The sequence below is a fragment of the Podarcis melisellensis genome, assembly GCF_964234715.1.
Source record: "Podarcis melisellensis genome assembly, chromosome: 5".
NCBI classification, from domain to species: Eukaryota; Metazoa; Chordata; class Lepidosauria; order Squamata; family Lacertidae; genus Podarcis; species Podarcis melisellensis.
Genome location: NC_138537.1, coordinates 25,862,791 through 25,887,028, shown reverse-complemented (window position 1 = coordinate 25,887,028; position 24,238 = coordinate 25,862,791). Strand labels below are relative to the sequence as shown.

The 24,238-nt window shown below is 41.6% G+C and overlaps 2 long non-coding RNA genes across 5 annotated transcripts in view; one reads left to right on the top strand and one right to left on the bottom strand.

Annotated features, from left to right (window-relative positions):
* LOC309369993 overlaps window positions 1-24,238 on the bottom strand; it is a 250,309-nt gene that overhangs the window by 66,218 nt on the left and 159,853 nt on the right. For 3 of the 4 annotated variants that reach the window (XR_014168320.1, XR_014168321.1, XR_014168322.1), the window contains exon 3: window positions 8,396-8,470. The exons of the other annotated variant lie outside the window; for it this stretch is intronic. This is a non-coding gene — a long non-coding RNA (uncharacterized lncRNA). The remainder of the gene's footprint in view (window positions 1-8,395; window positions 8,471-24,238) is intronic. 4 annotated transcript variants of the gene reach the window in all.
* LOC309370036 lies at window positions 7,195-24,178 on the top strand. Its single transcript, XR_014168377.1, has 3 exons — window positions 7,195-7,345; window positions 15,002-15,114; window positions 23,716-24,178. It is a non-coding gene; the product is annotated as an uncharacterized lncRNA (long non-coding RNA).

The window sequence follows — 24,238 nt, the reverse complement described above, 5'->3', positions numbered from 1 at the left end:
CCAACATTATCTTGTGATACTGGGGATCAGCCTGGGATCTTCTACTTGCAAAGCATGTGCTGTACATTTTCTCCCCTAAAATGTTGCCCAAATGTTCCAAATTCTGAAATAATGTGAAAACAAAAAAAAATTCCTTCCAGTAGCACCTTAAAGACCAACTAAGTTAGTTCTTGGTATGAGCTTTCATGTGCATGCACACTTCTTCAGATACACAGATACACGTGTATCTGAAGAAGTGTGCATGCACACGAAAGCTCATACCAAGAACTAACTTAGTTGGTCTTTAAGGTGCTACTGGAAGGAAATTTTTTTTGTTTTGACTATGGCAGATCAACACCAACACGGCTACCTATCTGTAACTGAAATAATGTGTACAGGTTAAAGTCAAAGTATGCAAATCAAATAGGAAGTTTCTCCTGGTGTTTAGTCAAAATCCTCTTCCTTGCCATTTCCATCCATTGGACCTAGTTCCACCCTCTGGAGGAACTGAAAATAAGTCTGCCCCATCTTCTGCATGACAGTCCTTCAGATATTTGAAAGCTACTGTGAAGCCTACATGTGAAAGGCATGTGATCCAGGTAGTGAAGACTGAAGAAGAAGAAGAGTTTGGATCTGATATCCCGCTTTATCACTACCTTCAGGAGTCTCAAAGCGGCTAACATTCTCCTTTCCCTTCCTCCCCCACAACAAACACTCTGTGAGGTGAGTGGGGCTGAGAGACTTCAGAGAAGTGTGACTGGCCCAAGGTCACCCAGCAGCTGCATGTGGAGGAGTGGGGAATCGAACCCAGTTCACCAGATTACGAGTCCACTGCTCTTAACCACTACACCACACTGGCTCTCAGACTTGACAGAAGGGCAGGGGAAGGAAGTGTGACCTCACCACTCACTCTCTCTCTCTCTCACACACACACACACACACACCCAGCAGCAGAGGAAGCCACTTGGGCGCTTGGGGCAGTGCGTCCAGGAACCGGGCGAGCCATTCATGGGGCCTCCGGAATCTGCCTACCTCCTCCCACTCAACTGCCCTACGGCTAGGGGGGAGGTGTTGGAGATTCATTCCCCGTGTCTGCAGTCATGTAATTGTCTATCACAAGACGGTGTATGTTTTCATTCCACAGTGTGGGAAGTGACGGAGACAGGATGTTTGTGTTACTGTGTTCCGTGAAGTGGGACTATTGTCCTTTGTTCTTTCCTCTCTTCGCTGTCCGATGAGAAAGGGGAAGGATCGAAGTCAGAATGCTCCAAATATATTATATGTAAATAAACGTAGATAAGCCAAAATGCTGAACTACTGAGGTCTGTTACGCAAACTGCAAATACTCTGCAGATCCCTAAGTGTGCTAATGCCTATTGGCATTAGTCACTGCTATGTTCGGGCAGAAGAAAGCTTTTGAAGCTCCCGAACGATCAACCAGGAAGGAGAGAACATGCCAGTCGGGCATGTGTCTCTACCAGGGTCCTGCACAAGAGTAGGATGCTCCTAACAGGAGGCAGCGGGCAGACTGTTTGGGCAGCATGGAGCCTGCACACGCCCAAGCCACTGCATCTCTCCCAGGACCCATGGTGAGTGCCACCTGGCATTTTCTCACCCCCTTCAGTAGTGACACCTGGGGCGGCCCACACCCACTGCATCCCCCCTTTCTCCACCCCTACACACACACACACACACACACACACACAGTTGCAGTGGAATAAGGGGAAATGCCTGAATATGGCTTTTGTCTGCATCAATTGCCCTATGTATCCTATTGGCTTGAAGCAATAATTATTCAACATAAACTTCATTGGACTGGTTATGTTGTGTGGATGCCAGATTATTGTCTTCCAAAGCAATTACTCTATTCTGAACTTAAAAATGGAAAGTGTAATGCTGGTGGTCAACAAAAGAGGTTTAAAGACTCTATCAAGGCAAATCTTCAAAAGTGTAGTATAAACACCAACAACTGGGAAACACTGGCCTGCGAGCGCTCCAACTGGAGAACAGCTTTTCCCAAAGGTGTCATGGGCTTTGAAGATGCTCAAACTCAGGACAAAAGGGAGAAACATGCTAGGAGGAAGGCACGCTTGGCAAACCCTCACTGTGATCAACTCCTGCCCGGAAACCTATGTCTCCACTGTGGAAGGACGTGTGGATCTAGAATTGGCCTACACAGTCACTTACGGACTCACTGTTAAAACCGTGTTTATGGGAGACAATCTTACTTGGCTATGAGTGATCACCAAAGAAGAAGATTGGCTTGAGAAAGACAGAGATAATGCAAATTCAGGATAAAAACCTTGGTCAAGCAACAAGTTGATACAACTCTGCACAGAAGATTGCTGTAATTTCAGCACTTCTGTCCTTTCACAAGATCACTTAAAATATCACACCCCAGTCCCTGGCAGCATGTCACGCTGCACTTGTAGAGTCTTAAATTAATTTCTAATAATTATACCCCATTACTGTTAAAAGAAATGTATAATTTCTTCTCAGAGGTTTTAGGAAAGTGCTAACATTTAACTAGAGAAAGTAATGTAAATTTACATCTTGTTAAAAAAAAAAAAAGAGGAAAACCTGGAGGTGGGGTGGAACCAGCCCAAATATTCTTAAAGGGTTGTCTCTAAATGGCATGAGGGGTGGAGAAGGAGGGAGGGAGACAGAAAAGAAAAAGTAACTAGTTATCCTCTAGAACAACTTTTCCCAACCTTGGTACCCCACAGGTTGCTGGACTACAACTTCCAGTAGGGCTAGTTGTCAGGGCTGAGTGGAGTTGTAGTCTAACAACATCTGGGGGCCCAGGGCGAGAAAAGCCATTCTAGAATATAGAAACTTCACAATCGCAGCTGGTGGCCACAATGCTTCTGAATACCAGTTGCTGGAAACCACAGGACGGGATAGCACTCTTGTGCTTGAATTCTGCTTGTGGGTCTCCTACCCACAGGCATCTGGTTGGTCACTGCATCTGGCTGGTCACTGCAAACAAAATCTGGTTGGTCATTGCAAAGAAAATACTGGACATTGGTCTGATCCATCAGGCTCTTCCTATGTTCTTAATGGCTTGGATCCAGACTAACTAAGTGCATTTCAGTGAGACTTAATAATGACTCAATTTAGATCTAACCCACTGTCTTGTAGAAAAGAGGTATGCGTTCCATTTGTAACACTGCAACATACAGTCATCACAGAAGAACTAGTATAACCAGCCAACTCTACATGCCCCCAAGGACTCTCATCTACTCTCACTACTGACCTGAGAGAACCACAGCCTGTCAGCATTGACAATGCTGTATCAGATGGACCTTGTACTGTAGAAGGCACATTCTTATGTTCCAACTTTGTTATGTTTAGGAACACTTCAGGTTGAGAACTGTGGTCAAAAAAATTTTTTTTATTAATAGTAACAACCTGAATTGTCATTCCTGTTCATGAACACAGCTAGAAAGGAACAACACTGGCATAGTCTCAGACATGGGACTCAGCTATATTACTTTATTTTTAAAGTGCTTTAAATGCGTTATAACCATGCAACAACAGATGGCGCTGTAGAGCACAAAACTTTTCTATGCAAATTTACATAGGCTTTTTTCTTTTGTTATAACAATTTAATTTATGACTTATTTATAGCGGATTTTTCCCCTTTGTGTGTAGATCCACCCCAGGTCACAAAGTGGTGAGGGTCAGGGCAAAAGTTGTTTTTTTATTTAATAATAATAATAATAATAATAATAATAATAATAATAATAATAATTAAATTTCTTACCCATCCTCTACCATAAGGTTTCAGGGCAGATTACAACAATGAAATATCCAATCGTAAAATGAACGAAAGAGTAACAACCAAAAAGCAAATTATAAAGATAATTAAAAACAGTTCCACAAATAAAACAATTACAACAATCCCATATACAAAAGAAGTTTGAAAATAGCTCCAATACAGATTGGGATAAAGAATAGGATCTCCACTTAAAAGGCTTGTTGAAAAAGGAAGCCATGATAGCTATGTTCTGCCTCTATTGTCAGAGGCATCCACCAGACTCATCATATGAAGGTATTCAGCTGGTGCTGAAAACACGAGAAGGAATCTGCTCAACATGTAATGGGAAGGGATTCCAAAGGTTAGGTGCCAGCACACTAAAAGACCAATTCCTGTATTATATGGGATGGACCTCCTGCTTTCTTCAGGAGGCTCTCTCCTACAGAGTACACTGTTTGATTGCATATATTAAGAGGCATGATGTTCTTTTAAGTCTCCTGCTCCCAAGCAGCTTGGCACTGAGACTCTTAGGCCATAAAGGTAAAGGTACCCCTGCCCGTACGGGCCAGTAGTGACCGACTCTAGGGTTGCGCGCTCATCTCGCTCAAGAGGCTGGGAGCCGGCGCCGTCCGAAGACACTTCCGGGTCACGTGGCCAGCGTGACAAAGCTGCACCTGGTGAGCCAGCACCAGTGCCGCACACGGAAACGCCGTTTACAGCTTGGCACTGAGACTCTTAGGCCATAATCTTATGCAACCTACCTGATGGAAAACCCCATTGCACACATCCGGACCTAAGTCTGAGTAAACACATACAGGATCACACTACCCAAGCACTCAACTCAGTTGTCGAACAGAACCATGTGACCTTTATTGTTGCTCATTTCCCTTGTAAATCATATATCGTGTCTTAGGTAAAGGTAAAGGGACCCCTCACCATTAGGTCCAGTCGTGACCGACTCTGGGGTTGCGGCATTCATCTCGCTTTATTGGCCAAGGGAGCCGGCATACAGCTTTCAGGTCATGTGGCCAGCATGACTAAGCTGCTTCTGGCGAACCAGAGCAGCGCACAGAAATGCCATTTACCTTCCCGCCGGAGCGGTACCTATTTATCTACTTGCACTTTGACGTGCTTTCGAACTGCAAGGTGGGCAGGAGCAGGGACCGAGCAACGGGAGCTCACCCCGTCGTGGGAATTTGAACTGCTGGCCTTCTGATTAGCAGGTCCTAGGCTCTGTGGTTTAACCCACAGCGCCACCCGTGTCTCCTATCGTGTCTTAGTTATCCTTATATTCTTTGCGATCTTCATTGAACTGTTGCTTTTGACTGCAGCAAAGAAATGGGATCTGAACTTGCACAGCACAGTAACAACAAGCTTGAGTTATTTTCTTTTTCTTTTGGTCTGGACCAGTACCAAAAGAAGGCCCAGATTACAGTAGGTGACTCAAGAAATTAAACCTCATTGAGTTTAGCAATTCCCCCCCCAACCAAGTAAATGTACTTGGAATTAAGGTGTACAATTTAAACTAAATAATTCATCCACAAAATACACAGAGCATAAAAAAAAAGTTTATATCTCCATGGACTTGCTGTGTATGAAGCCTAATATCGGGCCAGAAATTGATTAGGGTTTGCCATCTAGTCAAAAGATATAGCTGTACACAGAGTCACAGCCTGGGTTCATTTATCCTTTTCATTTGTAGTGCTCCATATTATATGAGTGCAGATCGATTTGAATCTCTTTAATATTCATGATCCTCTCACCAGTCTGAGTGAAAGAGATAAAGCTTTTGATGGCAATCTGAAGAACTTGATTAACAATGCACTAATCATCAGTACCATTGACCTGATTTTTTAAAAAAAATGTTTTCCATTCATCCATCATTCTATTACCAAAGATGATTGCATTACCTTACTATTTTTTTTACCTAAATAAAACCACATGAGTTGTAAATATCATGTCTTCTTTTTAAAAAAATCACAAATGCACCTTGAAACCAAATTAATTTAAACTAAAAAATATTAAAGCGACCTATAATAACCAATTAGCACATGAACAGGGGAAAGCAACTTACAAGTGGCCCCCGATAAACCAAGTCACTTTGACTTCCTGTTAATAAATGTTAAATTGTGCCAAGGAATTAATTTTGCAATAAATTGTTATTGTTGTTGTAATATCTAACTAAAGCATATTACCAGGAGTAATTATCCATATATCAGAATGCATTGAATGTAGTGTGTGCACTATAATTACTCCCCAAATTGCTTATCATTCAAATGGTAATTTTAGCAATAATGTTGCAGTAGCTATAACTTACCTTTCATCTGCGGAGAAGTAGTTTATAATCACTACACCAACCTGGATCTTGCACATGTAACAGAAATCACTAGTAGCGAAAATATATAGCAAGGCAGATATACTGCTTACTCAAATTCATCCATTTGTTCTACCATGGTTATCAGAAAAGGTGTACATGGTATAATTGCTAATGTAATGCAGCTTTTGCCAACCTGGTGGTCTGCAAAAAGTTTTGAATTACCCCTCCCATCAGCTAGGGTTGCTGGGTTGTTGTTGTTTTTTTGCAAAATCACAAAAAGATGTTTTTGAGGTATTTTTGAACTAATTTTAAGGAAAATTGGCAAAAACAATACTCCCGACATGGGTTGCCATACGTCCGGATTTTCCCGGACATTTTTCTTTCCATTTCCTCCCGGACACTGCTTCCACCCGCAGTATTACGTGTTATGTCAAGGAAAATCCAGATGTATTTCAACCCTACTCAGATCCAGCCTGTTGGAGTTGTAGACCAAAACATCTGGAAGGCACTAGTTTGCCAATGGTGGTTGTAGTACAACTTTGTGAGTGATCGACAAGGACTTGGATCTGTCTTCTGATTCCTCTCCCTGTAATGTAGGTAAACTTTGGAAGAGTAATTTTGTGCCACCAGTTAGTTTTCACACACGTTTACCATTAACTGACAGCAGTAGCATCAGATGTGGGTTTGAACAAAGGAACGTGTTAATTATTGCAGGTAGAACAGTCATATCAGTGACATCAATTTGATGAGACGGGTTATACTCTCATTCAAGAATAATCAAAGCCTGTTCAGGCTTTAACACAGAACAGGATAGAATGCATGGAGGGGACATTTTAACCACTAGCCCCAGAACCTGTTTAAACATTTTCTTTTCCCAGTACCTATGTACATATAGTCAAATGTGGACAGGGTGCTTCTTGTACATTCAATCAGTATTGTATACTTTGAGAATAAGTGTCATGGAACAGAAGTCAGCTTCGCCTGTTGAACAGCAGCCTGAAGGGGGAGAAGAAGGAGTGACTCTACCTGCAGCTATTCAGCTTTCAAGGACACAGAGGAGAAGGCACTGATGAGAACCAGCTGGCTTCAGCCTTCTTAAGGAGAACTTCCAGCAGCAATCAGTTACTGGTAACAGTGCTTGTAGTTTCTGGTCCTGCCTTGCTGCTTCCTGCTTATCTTGACCCTTGACCCTATGATCATCGGATTCCCTGACTCCTGGCAGTCTAACCATGCGGACTGCTGTTCGCCCTTGGATTGGACCTGACTTTGGATGCTGACTCAGCATCCAGGCAAGTACAGCTCAGAGACTCTTCTGGTTGGCTGGCCTCCCACCCCACTGAGCTCTGCACATGGTTGCTCAGCAACAAGACTGTGACAACAGGCATTGTGCATAGGCTTTGTGCAAACAAGATGCTTGACTGTGTGAAAGTCTGGTGCTGAGCCATCAGGTGTGAATGTCTGAACAGAATCCAGGTCTCGAATCATCATGTACATGTCAACCAGCTGAGAGTTTTAAAGCCAAACTATAACCGCTAGAGGGACGCGGGTGGCGCTGTGGGTTAAACCACAGAGCCTTGGACTTGCCAATCAGAAGGTTGGTGGTTCGAATCCCCGCAACAGGGTGAGCTCCTGTTGCTCGGTCCCTGCTCCTGCCAACCTAGCAGTTCAAAAGCACGCCAAAGTGCAAGTAGATAAATAGGTACCGCTCCGGCGGGAAGGTAAACAGCGTTTCCGTGTGCTGCTCTGGTTTGCCAGAAGTGGCTTAGTTATGCTGGCCAAATGACCCGGAAGCTGTACGCCAGCCCCCTAGGCCAATAAAGCGAGATGAGCGCCGCAACCCCAGAGTCGGTCACGACTAGAACTAATGGTCAGGGGTCCCTTTATCTTTACCTTATAACCGCTAGGTTTTTTGCTCCTCTTAAGCAGTGGGGGGATGGATGGATTGTGGAACTCCAGATATTTTTAGACTCTTAACTCCCATCAGGCCAAGCCAATGGCCAGGGATGGTGGGAGTTGTAGTCAGAAGCATCTGGAAGGCCACAGGTTCTCTATCCCTACCTTAGGGGCTGCTTAAGGTTGCAATTCTGAACATGGGAGTAATCAAACAGCATTGAACATAGTTGGACTTTCTTCTGAGGAAACATACATAAGGTTGCACTGTAAGCTATCTCCTCAGCGAGGGCTTCAATATTAGAAATAGAAGTAGAAATCCAGAAGGGATTCCATTATGTTGTAAACGTGGAAGAGAGTGACAGATGGCAACATTTAAATGGATTCAGGGGGGAAAAAACCCACTCAGGAGTGCAGTAAAGAGATTAAAATAAAAGGTGCTGACATACCAGATGGAGGTCTTCTTGAAGTCTTGAGATGTTCTGATGGCAATGCTGATCAGGGTTTCCCTTTTTCTCCCCCTCCTGTGAAGAAGTCAGGAAAGGGTTTGCGTAAAAACTTTGCTTTTGACCTCATTAAATTTATTTTAAGGGGTTATCCTTAAAAATTATCTCTTTTTGAGGATAAGAGAGATTTTTCCTTAATCTATAGATAAAGTTTGACCTCATAAGAAGCACTTTTAAAAATGTGTTTCTTCTGTGCAGCCCTCTACATGTCTATAGTAATAGTTGGTTCCTTTCTAGACCGACCGCTGTTCAGCCCAAAGGTCCCCAAAGCAGTGGACAGAATACGAATACAAAGGAAAAAACACAATAAAAACAAATACAAAAGTATAATTAATTAATTAATTAATTAATTAAAAGTATAAAATAGCAAAATAATTTGAAGCACCAAATCACTCTGGATTCATGGTCTTGCAATGATGCTCTCGTACAGACACGACTCCACAGCACACAGAAGCCAAATTAACTCACATCCTCCCCTCCAATCTCTCCCTTAGGAACAAGCAAACAGGGGGAGTGCTCTCACTCTCATCAGAACCCAAAGAAGTATCACAAAGGGCAAGTTACCTTTGGTGCCCCACCCTTCAGAAGTAAGCTCCATTGAGTTCAATGGCACTTACTCTCCTATTGCATGTAGAAATGCATCTTCAAACTGGGAGATGATGTGAAATCCTTTCCATGCTGCTTTTCAGACCCATGAAAAATAATGCCTACTTGGAAGGGCATAAAAAGGCATTTGACTTGCCCTTCTGGGGCTGAAACGTGGGACAGGTGTGTCCCCCCCCAACATAAAAATAAAATCTTCTAAGAGAGAGGGTTAACATATTTTACCATGCATGTTCCTGGGGGTTCCAAGTCTACATTTAATATTTTATTTTAAATAAGAAGTAGCTTCTTCTCAAGGAAAAGAGAGGTTTTTATTAGCTAATGAATAATAGTATTTAACTCACGGCTTTAATAGCTTGGTAGCATATGAAATTTGCAACTGCTCATGCATTCAGTGTTAGGTAATTGAAGCAACTTGATCTGGTATTGGACTAAATCTAAAAGATAAATATACAACATAGTGTACTGTGCAAGCTTAGACATGAGAAGTAAATTCTACTGAGCTGAATGGGTCTTACTCCCAGGCAAGCAGTCTTAGGGAGCAATCTTACAGACCCTAGGAGGGCATTAAGGGACCATAGAATAAAGCAGATCTTCCATATGGCTTTGAGTTTCTGTACTGATTTTTTTTTTTAAGTACTGGGTTGTTGTTTTTTCTCCCATTGCAACCAATGGCATGGAAAATACAACTCTGGTCAAAAAAACATTACTGCCTCAGATACAAAAACAGAGAGAAACACCAACACTCTCCCTCCCTCCCTCTCTCTCTCTCACACGCACACCCCTTCTATCCTCAAAACAAAAAAAAATTCCTTCCAGTAGCACCTTAAAGACCAACTAAGTTAGTTCTTGGTATGAGCTTTCGTGTGCATGCACACTTCTTCAGATATCTGAAGAAGTGTGCATGCACACGAAAGCTCATACCAAGAACTAACTTAGTTGGTCTTTAAGGTGCTACTGGAAGGAATTTTTTTTGTTTTGACTATGGCAGACCAACACGGCTACCTATCTGTAACTGCCCCTTCTATCCTGTTGGCATAAGTCTGGCAAAGCTTTGGATTGGGCAGTCCATGGATAGGATTCCCCCTCCATGGACCCTTTTGGATAACACTGCCTAAGATTCATTGTGTATGATTTTGTTCAGTTGTACTAGAGCTGAAATTTGTCATGATAAAAAATAAATGCTAGATATCCATTTATAGCATACTATGAAGGATTGTTGCCATTTATTTCACTTGAGTTTCCTGCAAATCTATCATGAACAGCAAAGCTAAATGATAAATGCTGACTAGCCTCCACCCTACCCTGCAGAGTTCTTACTCTAGACAGATTCTGCATTAGGTCTCACTTACGTATCTTATGGAGTCTTTACTCATAAATCAGGTCCTCCCTTAAAGAGGGCACGTGTTGCGGTGGGACCTGGCAACCTAAACCTGTGTTGTGGGTGGGTACGTTTGGATAGCCACAACACCCGTAGGTCCCTTGATGCAGGGTTCAATCAGGCCAATGGGACGCAGGCTAAACTGATCAAGGGACCCATATATACCTATGCACGTGACCCAGAGCTTCCTCTTTTGGCGTGTGCATCTGAACACCCACCCACCTCTCCCTATATTTAGGGCTTGTGCGCTTGACCTTGCTATGCCGCCGTGTGTCATCTGTTGTTGGGACAGGGGCATGGCAGGAATTTTCCCCACTTGGCTGATTGGCTGGTGCCATTTGGGTTTCGCCTGCCAAAATCGTCACAACTTGTAAGGTTGCAGATAGGAATCCCTATGTGAAGGCTATTCCATTAAAAGAATCAAGGAACTCAATGGTTTGGTCAACCCTTGTAAGGGGGTTGTGCCCGTGCCTGAGTCCAGGGGGGCATTTGGGTGGCGGAGATAGCCTGCTCCTGGCTTTCCACTTATCCAGGTGTTCACCCTAGGCTGACCTATCCTGGTGTCCTGGGTCAGCGCTACCTGCAACGGTGCAGGGAGCTAGTCGAACCAGAGCCTATGCAACCATTCACTTGGTGCAATCAATAAAGTTGTGGCCTAAATTCTGCCAAAAAACAAACCCAAATTTGAGTCTTGTCTGAATTTATTTAAGGGGGGGGGGTTAAATGTCTCAACACGCAACTATTACAACTACTGTATGGGCACAATCTGACAAGTTCTCCCCACTGAGATATTCTTCTTCAGCTCCCATTCATTCCAGTGTTTGAATTACAAGAGGGACAAGGAAATTGAGATGGGAGACTTGTAGATTTCATTAAGGTCTTTGTCTAACTTTCCCTCCATAATCTGAGCACTAGCATGTGGGTACATTGTGCCCCTAGAAACAAATGACTAGCCTACCTGGCAAGAGAATTGTCTTCAAACAAATGCTGTTTCGTTTGACCTCCTGCATGGTAAAATGCATGATTATTAGCTATACTGTTGTGTCGTCTATGGGCATTTTTTTTAAAAAAAGATGAGTGAATAAAGAGGAAATGCTAGCAATAATGTCCCTCAGCCAACTTATTCCTTCCAGCAAACTAACTTTTTACCCACCCTAGGTATGTCATCACATCACCTAGGATGCCTAGTATATCATGAATAAAGGGTGGAATTTAGCTAGCTTCTTCCACCAACCCAAAACCCCACCATGGATTGTTATGTATTTTAATGTTGGAAGTTCATGGACTTTTTTTTACTACTGCAATAGTCACTTGGTATTGTTATGTTGCTTCAATAACTTCTTTAAAACCCTTTCATGTAAATTCCCATCACCTAATGGTATCATCAAAAATACTACATGCTTCATACTGCACTGTTGACACCATGCACCAAAAAGCATAGGTAACACACTCCAGAAAATATATGAAAGAACAGTGACAGTAAGAAATATGTACAGCTTCTCCCAGATGATGTCCTGGTTCTGGGTCCAAATCTTTCGGAAATTGATTTCTTGGATTCGGATAAATATATTTGGGAAATAGACTGGAGACTTTAAAAACTGCTCTACCTGAAGAACTAATCCTCAAACTAGGGTGGGAAAGGAATCCATTTAAAAAGGATTTGTACAAAGCATGCAACTTGATTCAGATACAATTGGGTTTTCTTTGCATTGGACGACCTCTTGCATTGGCAGTTTTATATTTTGTGCATTGTCATTTTAAAAAAAGAACCCTGAGTAATTATATGCAAAATGACATACAAAGGAAGATGTATATTGTACATATAATACATATGAAAGAGTCATGCATTGTTTGTATTTTTAGTGAGATGGGTAAAAATGTAAGTCACTTCCTGTACAGATCAAGGAGTGAGAAGGGAATAAGAAAACAAAATTCCATGTGGATACGTTCAGCACTGAGGTTTTAATAAAAATCCAGCCCTGTCTGAAGCCATCTATTCCTTACCCAAAACAAAAGACCCTTATTATATTGGGACTCTTTCCCAAATAACTGCAGAGCAATGCAGTGAGTTAAGAAATTGCTATTGAAGGTGATGATCGTTGGTTTGACTTCTTAACAACCAATGGAGATCTCACCTCTGTCTCGCAATTGATTTAACTAAGCTATTTTTCACCTCTGGTACATCTACATTCAACTTGTGTCACTCACTGGGAAAAATTTGCCATTCATATTTCTAAAGCACAGGTTTCACCCACAGCTGATGATTTACCTGTGTTTCTCCATCAGGAATAGGCTATCCACAGCCCTCCAGATGTTATTGGGCTACAACTCTCATTACCACTGACCACTGGCCATGCTGGTTGGGGCTGATGGAAGCTGAATTCACCGTCCCCCTTCACCACCATCCTACATGCTGAATAGGCAATTGAGAAGAAAATGCCACCTGAAAGTTATTATACTAATAGAAAATGGACCCATTGAGATCAAAATGAAGGCAGGGAAGAAAGAGAAAAGCTATGATAGCCGTCCAGGCAGTATGATACTGGAAATAAATATCTCCTGCATATGAATTAGTTGCAAGATGTTTAAAGCCTCTTGAGAGAATATTTTTAATATGGCAACAAATACCATTTTCTTGATTACTTTTAAGACCCGATTAAAGTGAAGGAGCTCAGCCCAATAAGTTGTTTCTGGAGGGCGGGAGCTAACTGAATATAATTTTGGGGGTTGGGGATGGGAAATTGTGCTGCCATTTAGGTCTGAAATACACAGCCTTGAGAAATGCTTTTTTAAAGCTGTTTGCTTTTTAAATGGCAACAGTCTGTATATCTATTTGTCTAGACTCCATCAAGGGGCCTATTGTAGCTGGAGGCTTAGGCTTGAAGAAGACTAAAGGGCTACATCATGTCAAAAACCTGAAGTAGGAATTATTGCCTTTCTTGCTTCAGTTCACAGCTGTATTATGTCACCAAATCACATCACAGTGTAATCAAAGATGAATAAAATATTTTTCCCCTTTACCTTAAATGCTTTTCCTGTCAATTACAATCAAAGGACATGATTTCAGGTCTGTCAGTTGGCTGGGTTCCTTCTGACTGATGACTCTAAAACTGTAATCTACTAAATATAAAATGAATCAGAGAAGTCTCAGAATGATTCTGCCATTAAGAAAGAAGTTTTTTTTCCCCTTCCCACAGGGGACAGAAAAATAATTGGTCTTTAAAGAATGAAATCAAAGATGTTAAAAATGACTCTTGTGGTCTTTCCTCCCACTCTATATTATTGGCATTTTCGTCCGTACAAAAATTTCAGTAATTTTCCTTCGGGAAAAGCTCCTATCAGCATTCTAATCAACCCGATCTCATCTCGTGTGTCATTAAAGTAAACATTAACTAATATCTTATTTTTATAAGTCCATACTTTTTTGTTCGTATTATTAGGTGCTCTATGATGGCAAACTGTAATCCCACTACAACGACAACTTCTAGGCAGTTTACTAGCTTGATTACATCATTAACCATAATCAAAAACAGTTCCCCAGAATGATTTCAGCTTAGTGGTAGGGATTGCTTCCTTTGATCTCAGTAGCATCATTTTACGATAGGTTGCTCCTCATTTACACTACAAATGCTGGCAAAAATGAAAGTGGTATCTTTGCAAGCAATATTGGATAAAATAAAATAACCAGTTCAGCAGTCTATGCCAGTTGCTTTCATTGATGAACAATCAGAATTTCTTTTTTAAATCCTGAAAGAAAAGTCTTAGATTGTGTCTCATCTCTGTATGATATTGCTTTGTGTTTTCTGTTTAGTAGCATTTTTAACACAGTTTCCAATCTCTCCCCCCCCTTTTTAAGTCTTTATTAATGAATGTGTTAAAAACAACCCATTTTGCATTGTACTCCAGCAAAAGGAGATTGATCAACATATCACTGCAGTACTTTGGCGATATACATAGCATAACATTTTACTTTAATGTACTAATATACTGCTTTTTTACTGTTTCATTTGTAATGTTGTCACCACTGATGAGCAAATACAAACCTACAGACTGTTTGAATAATGCATGTCATTATTGGGGAAGTAATATTTCTTTCTGTGTTGAAAGTGGATTACACAGTGATTATTTGGGTGAGCACAATCTATGAGACTAGAAAATATATATACAGTGCAGGTCAGATGCAAGGTATAAGTTGTTTACATAGACTTATTTAGCAGCCCCCTGTCTTATGCTATTGCTCCTATACAATCTCCATTCTGGATGTAAGAATCCACATGGTATTTGCTGTTGGGGAAGGCCAATCCACTGATTTGCTTTCCATGGATAAAACCCAATAGGGAAATTTTAATGGAAAACCAGAGTATCTTGCAAAGATGAAGACAGCACATCTACTCCTCTACTTCTACAAGTGAAAAGTGGTGGTCTATCCACTTCTGATCTCTGTGATGAAAGGAAATGTGTGAAACTAAATAAGATAAATAAATCTCAGTTGACATGGACAGCTCTGTTTCTTTGTTCAGATATATATTTGAATGCTTATCCACCTCTGATCTATCTCCACACAGCTTGCAGCTTCTATGGCTGGGAACCAGAAATGTCTTTACTCAGATTTTAATCTTCTCCACTCCCTCCAACCTGGCAAATGATCGAAAGAATTAAGAAGAGGAAATGGTTATTAGTAAGACCTAGAATACGAAGTTTTTATTTTTGGGAAAAGAGGAGAAGCTGTAGGGCTTAGGTGAATGAGAAGAAAGGTGTGCTCCTGGACCAAGTGAGAGTCAGAAGTTGCCAGTAGATTTGGTCCTCTCTTCTCACCTCTGAATTTTTGCTTCTTGTTTTTACTCATGTTCATAGGCAGGGGTGACCATATCATACTTCCGGTGATAGCTCCTTGCACATTATAGTACCTTTGAAAGATCTCTAACATTTACGTGAGCATTTAGGGGGAATGCTTTTTAGGAACAGCTAAAAAGTCTCTGGGAAAAATATTACTGTTCCAATTTTGAACTGGAAACTGGCCGGTGTGCAGAACTACAGTGGTGCCTCTGGTTACAAACTTAATTTGTTCTGGAGGTCTGTTCTTAACCCGAAACCATTCTTAACCTGAGGTACCACTTTAGCTAATGGGGCCTCCTTCTACCGTGGTGGCGCAGGCACGTGATTTCTGTTCTCATCCTGAGGTAAAGTTCTTAACCCAAGGTGCTACTTCCGGGTTAGTGGAGTCTGTAACCTGAAGTGTTTGTAACCCAAGGTGTTTGTAACCCAAGGTACCACTATACAGTTAAGTACTTAATTCGTTCCGGAGGTCCGTACTTAACTTGAAACTGTACTTAATCTGAAGCACCACTTTAGCTAATGAGGCCTCCTGCTGCTGCCGTGCTGCTGGAGCACGATTTCTGTTCTCATCCTGAAGCAAAGTTTTTTAATCTGAAGCACATTGTCTGGGTTAGCGGAGTCTGTAACCTGAAGCATATGTAACCTGAAGCGTATGTAACCCGAGGTACCACTGTACTCAAATGCAGATCTCTTGACAGTGTCTTTGCAGGATAACCAAAAGCTCACACATCTCTCTGGAGGATATATGTGAGCTCCCACAGAAGATCAAAAAGCAGATGTTTGAGTCACCAGAACATCTGCTCTTCCTACTGTGTGAAGTCATCTCTGTCACAGAATAATTCCCATAGTTCTGGGGTCTGTTTTTGTAGTATGAAATTACTTTATTGTTTTGATATTTGCCACTTGAGTACTTTGGTTAATCTGTCACCTCATGACACAAATTAATCAGTCACAATATCAGCTGAATGACCTAACCAATAAGTGAAACCCCAAAGTTGCATCTGATATTCTCAACCATATTGGAGGATGGCAAAATATTATCCAGGGGGTTTGACATTCTCCAGCAATTCATTCTGGAAAAGAACATGCCCAGAAAATTGATGCAAAACTTCATTTTTGGCAAATTCCAACCCATTTCTTAAACAGATGCTTTTCCCCTGTCTTAAGCCACTGCACTCTCTTCCTCCAGAAAATTTATCCCAGCCCAGGTCTGACATTAGAAGTGAGCCAGAGTACAGAGAGATAAAAGGGGTGGGGAACTGCTTAGTCACCTTTACACTCCATTTCATGGGGGAAAAATATACCCCATCACTCATTTATATGTGAATAGGCCAGACATATGAACAAAATATATATGGATGATTCATTTGCATATAAGCCTGTTATTACTGGAATTTATTAATAAATACATGAATTCACCTCCTAAGGCTGCCTTTTTTTGGACTCAGAGCCACTTTTGCAAATTAGAGAAATTGTTATGGGAACCATACACACATACGCCACAAGCAAGTACACATCACAAACTATGTTATTTGCTACAATAGAATACTTCTTTCAAGCCTAATATCAGCAGGGGGTGGAGTATCAGGGAGGTACCACTTAGGCAGCAGGAGTGGGGGGGGGGACCTTGTTCCCACAGAAGGGAGTAATGACCACCAACTTGGACGAATTTAAAGGAGGAGACATATTTAGTTAGTTTTTATTTATTTATTAAATTTATATACTACCCTTCATCCAAAGTCCTCGGGGCAGTTCACAAGATAAAAGCACAAAATATTTTTTTAAAAAAATAATATTTATTAAGGTTTTGAAAGATTACAAAAATAAAGAAAAAGAAAAAAAAACAGAGAAGTAAAAACAATTTTTAAAAAATCAATCCTTCCATAATTTATCTTTCATTTGCTTGTTTCCTTGACCTCCTCACACCTCCCTTTTTTTTGTTCAATTGGCTATTTCAGCAAATCCTTTCCATCTTTGTTTTTATCCTAATAATTTATCTTAATATAATGTAACTTTACATTCTCACCAATTAACAATCTATTTTTACTTAATCCTTTATAACATTTCTGCTAAAACCACGTAACTTCATTCCAACATCCTTCTAACATTCCTTAATTTGCTAAAAGCACAAAATAGACAGTTTAAACAAAAACAAAACAATACCCCCCCCCACAGACATGTTTAAAAGGCCATAGGATATTAATCAGCCAAAGGACTTGTTAAGAGGAACAAGCTGTGCAACCTAACCTTTGCGTGTTCAGACCCAGAGACCTCCCCCCTAAATAAAGACACATTTGACTCAAATTTTAGTTTTGGTTTTTGGCAGAATTTAGGCCACAACTTTATTGATTGCAGAAAAGTGAGTGGTTGCATAGGCTCTGGTTCGACTAACTCCCTACACCCTTGCAGGTAGCGCTGACCCAGAGCTCTATCATAGGTCAGACAAGGGTGAACACCTGAGGCAGGTGAAAAGCCTGGGAACAGACTCTGTTCACTCCCCAGATGCTCCCCTGGACTCAGGCATGGGCACAACCCCCTCTCGGGGGTTGACCAAACCAAGTTGAGTCCCTGGATTCCTTTAACAGAATACCCTTCACATAGGGATGGCGAGACCGTTCTCCCTTCCCTATTACCTGAACCAGTGCCTATCTGCAACCCTACAAATTGTGACGAATTGCTACGCGGCAGGTGAAACCCAAATGGCCACAGCCAATCAGCCAAGTGGGGAAAATTCCTGCCGTGCCCCTGTCCCAACGACAGATGACACGTGACGGCAAAATGCCCTAAAATTAGGGAGAGGTGGGTGGGTGTTCCAATGCATGAACCAAAAGAGGAAGCTCTGGGACCCATGCATGGGTTTATATAGGTCCCTCAATCCATTTAGACTGCACCCCATTGGCCAGATTAAACCCAGCAATGAGGGACTACCAATCGGGTATTGTGGCTATCCAATAGACCCACCCACAACCAGGAGGTCAGTCTCCAGGTCTCACCACAACACTTTTAGGGAGGACACGATTTCTAGTACAGTGGTGCCCCGCAAGACGAATGCCTCGCAAGACGGAAAACCCGCTAGACGAAAGGGTTTTCCGTTTTGGAGGCGCTTCACAAAATGAATTTCCCTATGGGCTTGCTTCGCAAGACGAAAAAGTCCTGCGAGTTCCTTCGGGGTTTTTCCCTTCCCCCCCTTTTCCTAAGCCGCTAAGCCGCTTATCAGCTGACCCGCTGATAAGCCGCTTAACAGCTGATCGCTAAAAGCCGCTAAACTGCTAATAGCGCTAATCTGCTAAGCTGTCAATGGGCTTGCTTCGCAAGACAAAAAAACCGCTATACGAAGAGCCTCACGGAACGAATTAATTTCGTCTTGCGAGGCACCACTGTATGTGATTGAATCCCACCCGAAAATAATGCCAGTCTGGGAGCAGCACCCTGGGTGATAAATCCATGACTATATACATTTTCCCAGGACCACCATGGACAGTTGGCATTATCAGGCACCTGCAGAAACAGTTGCTAGGAAGCACATGTGGGGACAATGCTGCTGTTCTCGGATCCTGCTTATCAGATTCCTATTTGGGCACTCTGAGAATAGGATGCTGGCCACTGGGTGAGCCTTCTTAAAAGCAATCTAGGAAAATAATACAGTAGCCCAGACATTACTGGCAGTCTTCCTTGTATAAGTGGACAAAACCCTTGATTCCAAAAATTGAACAGAGATGGAGGTCACCAGTTCTTGCCTCAGATGTTTCAGGCACCCTTAACTGTCCTCAGGTTCTCCCCCTTTCAAAACAGATTTTGTGGTTGCCAATGACAACCTCAGAGCTCCACGTTCCCTTTCCCCCCCACATACTTACAAAGGAAAGAAGAAAAGGAGGAAAATACAAATTGGAAGCTTTTTTTTTGACAGGTGGCAAGTAATATTCATCCAAGTATTTCTCTCCGCCTATATTTTGTACATCCCTTGCTTCTTCTTTTTTAAAAAAGAATCATATAAAGTCTGCCATAATCGCATGTAAATTAGCTGCTGTTTTCGCAATGGCAGCTCCCTGCATAGCCTAAAAGCACAATATACAACAAATGAAGCTGCTGCCTCCATCCTTCAATTTGGTAAATGCTTCCAGCGTAAGAAAAATATTTTTAAAATTGCCAATAATTATAAAAATGTTGCTTGCCACGGCATAATTATTTTATAAACCACACAGCATACAACTGTTTCTCGTCACGGAGGCCATCTCCACACTGTACCATATGGCTAATGGCTTCTATTTTGCCTCACACCATACTGTGTGTGCCTTTCTCATCATACTGTATTGGCTACTGAATCAGTTTGCTGTTAATGTCTGTGTTACCCTTTCACTGCATGTTTATTTTATGAGATTGTGGCATCTGTTTTTGGTGTTTACTCTAAAAGCGACAGAGTTCCCTTTCCAGAACCTGGATATTACTGCAATATTAATTTCCCAAGACAGGCTTTTGTTGTTGTTGTTGTTGTTTATGCCTTTTTGCCTGTCTTCGTGTGTGTGTGTGTGTGTGTGTGTGTGTGTGTGTGTGTGTATGAGACCTGATAGAACCCAGTACACATTAGAATAAAACTTAGATTATTCAACCCGAATACCCACCTACCAGTTCCTTTTTGAAACAATTCATTTATGTGATGGAGCTTTTTCTCTCAGACACACATTTGGCTCTTCAGCTTCCCAAAGTATTAACATTTAAAGGTTCAGCTCCCTTTTTTCTTGTTTACATTCTCGCCTCTAAAACTGCAGTGTGTTATAATCTTTCAAAACCAATTCCAAATTTCAATACATTAGTAGCGTTATAAAAGACTATGAATGAGGGGCAGGCACAGAACACATTTTCAAAGTTTTTGTGGTACTAGAAAAAAACTTGCATTCTTTTTTTAAAAATATATATATATTCCTACAGAATTAAATTAAAAATGGAACTACATGTCATAGTTACACAATTAGAAGGAGAAGAATCCTCATGGTTTCATGCAGTTTATAAGAACTGAGCATTATAGGGAAAAGAGAAGAGCATAGTTTGTTTCAGATTATGGCTCCAGTTTCCAGCAAAAAGATCATAACTGTGGTGCTTGAGTTACAGAGTCGAGCTTTGTTATCTTTTTGATCCCTCTCCCATTAGCTTCTGTTTTTGAAGACTACGTGTAGCTTGACTGGATTGAAACTGAGGTGAGTCATGCAGTACCGGGCTCAGGAGTGAGGTGGTGGCAAAATTAGGGCCACAATGTTGCACCAGTGGTCTTGCCACCAACCATCCACTCTAGACCCGTGAGAGAGATTGGTGCTAGATCATATTAAGGCTGGTCTTCCATCCACTCTAGACCCGTTCCAGTTTGCATACAGAAGAAACAGATCTACTGATGATGCTATTTCCATCGCTGTCCATACTGTACTGAGTCATCTAGAACGACAGGGAACCTACGCAAGGCTGTTGTTTGTGGACTACAGTTCTGCCTTCAATACAATTCTGCCAGACAGGTTATTCCTTAAAATGACCAATTTGGGTATACATCAGAAGATCTGTCTGTGGGTAAGGAATTTCCTGACTGATAGGCCGCAGACAGTGAGAATGGGACCTTACTATTCTTCTACTCTAGTATTAAGCACAGGAGCCCCTCAGGGATGTGTGCTAAGTCCCTTTCTCTATTCCCTGTACACATTTGATTGCACCCCACTGTATAAGTCCAACACAATCATCAAATTTACGGATGATACAACAGTGGTGGGGCTCATTAGTGAGAACGATGAGACTGCTTATAGGAAAGAAGTACAGGGGTTAATTCAATGGTGTAAAGAAAACAATCTTATGCTTAACACCAAAAAAACCAAAGAACTCATAATTGACTTTAGGAGAAAGAAAAGTGTATTTTTACCATTGCACATAAATGGCGAGGAGGTGGAGAGGGTTGGTAGTTTTAAATACCTGGGCATTTATATCTCTGAGGACCTCTCATGGACTGCAAATATTAATATGGTTGTGAGGAAGGTGCAGGGGAGGTTGTATTTCCTGAGAATGCTCAGGGGACTGAATCTATCTCAGCACCTACTTCTGTCCTATTATCACAGTACCATCGAGAGTGTCTTAACCTATAGTATATTATCGTGGTATGGGAGCAGCTCTGAAATGGATAAAAAAGCTTTACAGAGAATAATTAAAATTGCCCAGAATGTTATTGGGCTCCAACTACCAACCCTGGATGAGATCTTCACGTCTCGCAGCTTCAAGAAGTCACACAATATCCTGAGAGATCCCACCCATCCTGCTCACAACTTCTTTGAACTGTTGCCTTCGGGCAGAAGATATAGGACAATGAAAACACGAACCACACGCCTTCTGAATAGTTTCTATCCAAGAGCTCTGATTGCACTAAATAATGATCTCAGGGCCAGTTGCAAGAAATAGCAAGCAGGGAGTAGGAAGGAATGAGATAGGTTTTAGGTTATGTTATGCCTTTAATAGGTTATGTTATATTCTGGATTATGTTATGTTTTATAGATTATGTCTGAATAGGATGAGAGTGTTGGAGATACGTGCAAATGTGTATGTGAACCCAGTCTTTGGGTGTTTGATTTTCGTTGTTGTGTATACTGTGTATATACGGACAATGACAATAAATTTATCTTATCTTATCTTATCTTATCTTATCATCTTATCTTATCTTATCTTATCTTATCTTATCTTATCCCTTATCCATCATAATTTCATCACTGATACGATATCTTCAAAACAGAGTTTAATATACTGAAAGTGAAAATGAATAATCTCAAAAGGAAGGCATCATCCCATTTTCACTCGGGCTGTGCACAGAACCTCTTATTTAGGGGTAGGCAACCTAAGGCCCGTGGGCTGGATGTGGCCCAATTGCCTTCTCAATGCGGCCCACAGATGGTCCAGGAATCAGCTTTTTTTTACATGAGTAGAATGCGTGCTTTTATTTAAAATGCATCTCTGGGTTATTTGTGAGGGCTGCCCGGTGTTTTTACATGAGTAGAATGTGTGCTTTTATTTAAAATGCATCTCTGGGTTATTTGTGAGGCATAGGAATTTGTTCATTTTTTCTTCCAAAATATAGTCCGGCCCACCACATAGTTTGAGGGACGGTGGACCAGCCCACAGCTGAAAAAGGTTGCTGACCTTCTCTTATTCTCCCTGTGGCTTCAATCTGGGGTGGGGTGGGATGTGAAAATCAAGCTAACCTACTCTGGGACAACCTGGAAAACAGGCACACCAGCTTGCCCCCCACAATTGAGAGGGCCGGTGCCATGTGATGTGCTGACATCACTCACACATGATGCACACTGTGCTGACATGTCACACGCACTCATGTGTGGCATGAACATGTCGTACGGCATGTACAGTGGTACCTCAGGTTACATACGCTTCAGGTTACATACGCTTCAGGTTACAGACTCCACTAACCCAGAAATAGTACCTCAGGTTAAGAACTTTGTTTCAGGATGAGAACAGAAATTGTGCTCCGGCGGTGGCAGCAGGAGGCCCCATTAGCTAACGTGGTGCTTCAGGTTAAGAATAGTTTCAGTTTAAGAACAGACCTCTGGAATGAATTAAGTACCGGTACTTAACCCGAGGTACCACTGTACAAGTGTTCACCATGGAATATTGAGGGGGCCTGACGCCCTCCTTGAAATTTTTGAGGGCTCAGCCCCTCACCCTTCCATAGATGGAGCCCCTACTGGGAAACCAGACATCCTTGTGCAATGCTATTTCACAGGTGACTTTACTGCAGAACACCAAATTCAATCTCCAGGTAAGATTGGGAATATCCTCAGTCTGAATCCCTGGACAGCCTTTGCCAAGTGGAATAGACAATACTGAACTAGATGGGCCAATTGTGTGAGTCAGTATAAGTATATGTTCCTATGAACCTGGAAGATGCCCCCTCCCCTTTTTCATCTTGTCCAGGCAAGGAAAGCCCTTTCGGCTGTTCTGCCTATTACGTGGTGACATGGAATAGGGCCTTCTCCATAGTGACACCTCATCTGTGGTTATTTCCTCCCCTTGGAGGAATGACAGCATGCAATACTGTCATCTGGGTTTTGTTGCTAGGAAAAATACAGGTCTTTGGGGAAATTAGATATTGTAAGGCCCACTATATTTGTTGAGACATGTCTGCTAAGTTGGTTATGGTTTTGATTTTTAATTGTTTTTCTCTTGGTTGTATTGAATGTACTTTTTTTTTAATGAATTTGTTTTAAACTGCTCTGGGATATGAATTAATGAAGGGTGGTTCAGAACTTCAGTACGTAAGAAGTAAACAAAGAACATCATGGAAAAGTGGCCACACAGCTCTGACGGCCTATCAAAGGCACCTACAAGAAGTCTTCTGTGGATGGTAACATCTGATCTTACATCCATAATTGTAATTCAGTTGAGTAACATATGTTTCTCTCATTTGCAGCAGGATTTTGCATTTTGCTGATCAATGTTTGTCCAGCTCTACTTCTCATGGGCATTTAAACCTAACATGCCTATAGGAAGATGTAAAGGATGTAAAATCAAAGGATGGTTCTGGTATTTATGTACTGTGTCAGAGTTTATTTGCTTTGGAAACAGTGTCATGTCTCCAAACAAGCCATGTAAAGAGTTGCACGCAGGGCAAAAAACGATCAATGCAAGTGAAGGAAAACTATTGTCTGAGGCCTGTTGGTTTATATACCAAAACCTGGCTGGCACATTGGCAAAACTGCTTGACTTCTATGAACTGTTTTGATACATAAGTTTGCAGCTGAACGGATTCTACCTAGCAAGTTTCCTCAACAAGACACCAAGCAAGATGAAAGGAAATGGTTTAAACCATGACATTCTAAGGCCAGGTCATGTTCACCTCATTTATCACTTTAAGAAAAAGAAGAAGAAAAAGGTGGAGCTATTAAAATAAAGGCAGATGACACTGCTGTCTGGGCTGGAACCCATCTGGTAAA